Here is a 5,593-nt window from a genome sequence, read left to right on the forward strand (position 1 = left end):
ATTTCATTTGTTTTATTGTTAACAAAGCTTAAATTGGACTTTTATAATTTGGAGGATTTAATTTGACCTAATGCGAACTTAAATTAAATTTGAGTTTTGTTCTTTTCTTCTAGTTGGGTTTTATCTTTTGTCTTCAACACATTTAAACATGTGAGTGTGCATTTTCATGGATTTCTTGGATTGTTTGATATTTGTTTCAGCTTCTATTAGTTCTCTATATTTTCCAAAAAGAGAAGTCAATACTTTTCCATATGTTAAACTCTAGGCCAAATTCCCTAAGCCCATTCTACAACATCTTTATTTTTTTATTCCCTGTTCTCTTGAACAGGAATGGGCCAAAGGCCAACTTTTATTTTTCTTTCTCTCCCACTTGGGCCTGGCCGATCTGGTCCATTACCCCAAGGGACACCTCTCCTCAGCGTCTCTGAATGTTCCCACTATCCTCTCATCCTCATCTTTTATGTACGCTCCCACTACATAAAGAAAGGAAACCTACACCATGAAGGAAGCCACCCACTAAATCCCTTTAATTGCTACCATTTCCAAAGATAAATAAACTGCCCCATCTCCATCGAGCGAAACCTCCTCTCCTTCCTCTTCCCTTTGTACGTTCCTTCTCAACCTACAGAACAGAAGAGAAAACCTACAGCCACCACACGCACCCCTCCTCCAATTCCTTCAACTCTCAACCGTTTCAAGTTCTCAAGATATGTAGAAGTGTGTCTTGATCTACTCTTCCAATCCCACCACTTGTCCTGCCCTCTCCCTTCTCTTTCTCTACAGAAACTCTCTCTCCAAAGAATAGTGCTCCATGGACGCCGGTGCTCGTTCCCGGTGACGTAGACCATCTCCATCAGCACCCTTGCATCCCAAGGTCCATCTCCACACCACGAATCCATTCAGAGAAGAAGGAACGCGTCTCGTAGACCACACGCGAAGAATTCAGCATGTTCGTCTACACTGTTCATCGAGTTCTTCGGATTGATTCGTCGTGCTCGGTGAGCTTCTATCCGATTCCTTTTGTGCACCTTTAAAATATCACTCAAGTTATCTCCTAGACATCATGGTTCCTCCTATTTTTAGCGTTGCTCGCGTTGATACTATCTGTCGCATAAACCGTAGGTCATGGTCATATTTCCATCGCTTTTGTTCATCGTTTGATTTTGACCACAATAGAGGAAATGTTTTATATGGTTGTAGCAATCCCATAGTGGAGTTAGATTACTTGTTTGGTTAATCGAGTTTTATTATAGATTTTTGGTTGTTGATCGGACTATTTATTAATATGTTATTTTCTTGTGTTCTCGATACGGGTAGGAGTGTGTGCTAGCTATTTCATAATTTGTGTGTGTCATATGGTTTACTAGATTTAGTTTACTCTTGTTTAAATTGCTAAAATAGTTGTACATCATTTCGGCTTGATAATTTGTGGTAGCACGTATTTCCCTTTTATGCATGCGTACTAATATTTATGAATTATAGTCATGTGTAGTATTTTGTGTTTTTAATATAGATTGATTTTGAGTTACTAAATATCATATAATTTTGTAGTCATGTGTTATGCAAGCGTACAAGTTTTTGTGAATGTTTACCACGCGTAGAAGTTGATTGGTGTATTTGATTATCTTTGTCCATACGTGCTTGGCGGGTGTTATTATTTTAATTAGATTTAGATCATTATTAGTGAAATATTTTATTTATTATTTTATTAGTATTTGGTGTTGTTTATTGTTCTATATTGAGAATGGGTACACATTTTTGGTGATATCTCCATGCGTATAACATTGTAGAATTATTTTCTTTGCCTGATTTCTTTAATTGTGAAATACTTAATGTCTTGACTATTTAATTGTTGCTTAGCATTGATATATCTTAGATATGGATCACATGTTCATTTCCATCCATGTCACATGTTGTTTTATTGGTTTGAAATCATGCCATGCCTATGATAGTTGTTTAGGTATTTGTCATGTGTGTTCTTGCATAGTTCTTATAGATGTTAAATAAAGTGCTATGTTACTTTAGAACAATTCCATTATAGTTTCATGTGGCATAACACATTTTGTGTAGTTGTTCCTCTATTTTCGTACATGTCGCCATCCTAGATTACATGTTTGGTTCCCTTATGTCATGATTTAGGTCTTAGTGCTATATAGAATTTGTGCTCGTGGCATAGAACTTAGTTTATTACTTCTTAGTAATTATCCATTTACTTACCTAGGCAGTAGTTATGCATGATGAATTGCTTGTCATATTTTGTTAGCACTTTCTCAAGGTCGTGTGTGTTCCATTGGATGCTTTACATGTGTTATATGAGTGTTAGTTTGTACTTTATGATCACACATATGGTTAGCCTTTGCCTGTTAGAGATACATGTTTCCAGTGTATGATCTCATATGACTTAAGTTTGATGCTTCATCAATACCCCGCATGATGATGCGACTGCATAACTAGATTGTATAGCATGTATTAGATCATGCCTAGTGGTGTATCTATGTCTTTGCAACTTTAGATTGTAATAAATAGAAGTGCATGTCATTTTCACTCATTCTAGTATAGTACATTGCTTGATGTCATGATCTGGTTGTCTAACTTGCCTAAATTCTTAGTATGACATGTCCATGTGCTTATAGGACATAACTATGTCCATGTGCTTATATGAGATAACTAGTATGTAAGGTTGTGTGCTCTTGCCATTCTTGATGTTCATGTTAGTTGATATCAACTAAGTTATCTCATTGTTGTGAGTTGTATTCTATTAGCAATGTGAGTTGTATTCTATTAGTATCATACTTTGGCATCTCGTGTGATGATGATACATACTTATCATTATACGTCTGTATCTAGTTGTTGTATATTTAGATGTCGTACATGCAAGTGATATTTCCTGTCTTGTGATGTTTCATGTGTTTGCACATGTGTTGCTCTTATATGTTTGACTTGTCTCACGTAGTATTATGAGTGCTTTATACTTGTTGTGATAGTTCATCTCATGTTTAGGATAGTTGTACATCCTTTTGTTCCATGTGCTGTATAGTTTCGTGTTAATTGCTTTACAAATGAATTGGTTTGATATAATAGACTTGATCCTATTTCTTTTAATAATGTTTTATGGCTAGACCTAGATCAGTTAAATCCATGTTGTTGAATGGTATTTGATTGCTTAACTAGTATGGTTTACAATGTTGGTTTGATTATCATATGGATTACTTGCTTTTGAATATAATAGATGATGTATATGTTTGGATGCTATTGATGACCATTATAAATATTCAGATTATGTCTAATTATTTATTTGTGGTTGACTTTACCTTTGTCATGCCATGTTATGATTATGTAGTTATAATGCATAGGATGGTTTAGTTTCATATGTGTTTGATGCCATTGTGTTTGTTATATAGTAGTTTTCTATATAGTTAGTCGAGATGCATAGTGGGAACTACTTGTGGTCAATAGCATAGTTCATATTGGGACATTAGTTTGTTGGAAAGCCTTGATTATCCATCATCAACCTAAACCCTATCAATTCATTGAGTCCTCTACTTACCTTCCAATCAATCTATCTCCTTTTGGAATCTCCATCTGATCAATATCTTGCTATCCATCCACCCTTAATTTGTTTTGGATGTTATTTGGATTACTTTTGTTTTAGTATTTATTGTTTGTCTTTTGCTATCGTTATAATGAGTAGGGAGTGACGACGGTGTTGGACATGGACATAATCAGGTTACCGAAGAAGGACTCAACAACGAAGGCATGCCTCCTTCTTTGATCATACTTATCCTATGGTTTACAAAATTGCATTGAGTTTTATTGTTACTATTGTGCATTCTATTTTAATTCTCGTAGTTAGCGTGTCGATTGACACATTACCTTGATCCGCTTGTCGCCTATTTACTTGACACCTGAGTAGAAGTATAAGGTTCTCATAGAGTAGAAATGCTTAGCCATGCTTATCACCCTATAGGTGCCTTGTTGAATGATCTCTGAGTCATTGACACTTGAAACTTAATGCTGAGCTAGGCCTGTTGGCCCTTGTTGACCTTCTCTATCCTCTTCTACTTTGGGTGAAACTTACCATCTGAATACTGGCGCGGGCGACAGCTGAATCAATGATTGAAGGAGTGATTGGCCACCCTTCACAAGTTGAAGGGGGCAATCAGTCGTCCGTGCCGCTTAAGGCCTAATAAGTCTTGGATTTGAAGATTGTGATAACAGTACAACCACATGCTATATGGGCACTGGCTTGGTCAAGTAAGCTAGTCAGCCTTAGGTGTCGATGTCGCCGTATCGCAGATGGGATAGCTGCCTTGCGAGGAGTATCCTCGACACAGATGGGGGGACCGATTTGAGGACGTACTCTCAGTTCCGTGCGCCAGACCCGGTGGGCATGTCACATCTTTGGGGGATCTAGTCCAAAGACCTCGTTACAATCTCCCTGCCGGTGTACCAAATGGTGTACTATACCAGCGGCCATTGGTGGCATCAAGACGAGATTGTGTCGTGTGGGTAAAGTGTACGACCTCTGCAGAGTGTAAAACTATTCGAATAGCCGTGTCCACGGTCATGGACAACACATGAATCTTTCTTGACATACGGGACCTGTCTTGCTTATTCCCTCTTTGCCCCTATTCTTGGAACCTATGAAGAGTGTGAGTTGATCGAGGATCCTCACTTGATGAAAGTTATTCTGGAGATAAAACAGGTTTTCATCTAAAACTGCTTTTATCCAACTACTTTATTTGTCAAACAAAATTAGCTTTATGCAAATGAGCCATATAGCCTTCCTTTGAAGCCACATGTAGCTATTAGGTCCTTCCCCGTGGGAGGCATGTTGAGTACGTAATGTACTCATGGCAATAATTTTGTTGACAACAGAGTTCCATGAAGACGAAGGTGATGAGTACGACTACTATGGCGATCTGTAGGAGTGAGGTCACGTGGACTACATCGACTGCCTGTGGCTGAGATGGAGTCACTATGCATTGTACTTTCCGCTGTTTTTCTGAATGTAATAAGTGTCATGAGACATTTATCTAGGTATGCCTTGTGGAAAGATATATTTAAAATTATAATACCTTTTATGTATTGTGCAATGATATCATTTCACTGTGTTGTCAACAATGATCCCAGGGTTGACAAATATACACAGGAGGGTCTGGAAGTTAATTCCGGGTTCTCACACTAGATTAGGTGCCGGACGCGGCTTTTCATTTGCTTTCCGCAGTTGACTCGCTTTTCCTTAATCAAAGTTTGCCTTCGGCATTCCTTGCCGATTTGATTCCCTCGCCTCTCACTGCATTTTTTCCGGCTCGAATTTGCTCATGTTCTCTCTCTCTCGCATGCCTCATGAGGGGGCTAGGCAGGTGCCCTCGAGAGCATTTTTCTCCTTTCTGCCTTCTCGTGAGCCACCCTCGCTCGAGCCCAAAAGCTGGCGCACCTCTCCTAGTCCGTGCCCCTCAGGTACCGCGATACAAAGCACCAGGTCAGGGCCAGGATGAACTGCAAATCTTTTAATGCACTCCCTAACGAGTTTTTCGCAGTTCCTGAGCGAATGCAGGCCACCAAGGCAAGATGGGTGCGAGGAAATAAA

General features: G+C 38.7%; 1 long non-coding RNA gene across 1 annotated transcript; it reads left to right on the plus strand.

The window, feature by feature from the left end:
- Positions 1-524: 524 nt before the first annotated feature.
- Positions 525-5,117, plus strand: LOC147975252 (uncharacterized). Its single transcript, XR_015602021.1, has 3 exons — positions 525-998; positions 3,692-3,754; positions 4,879-5,117. It is a non-coding gene; the product is annotated as an uncharacterized LOC147975252 (long non-coding RNA).
- The last annotated feature ends 476 nt before the right edge of the window (positions 5,118-5,593 follow it).

This window comes from Triticum urartu, chromosome 4A, assembly GCF_056163025.1.
Source record: "Triticum urartu cultivar PI428250 chromosome 4A, HENAU_Tu73, whole genome shotgun sequence".
Taxonomy (NCBI): Eukaryota; Viridiplantae; Streptophyta; class Magnoliopsida; order Poales; family Poaceae; genus Triticum; species Triticum urartu.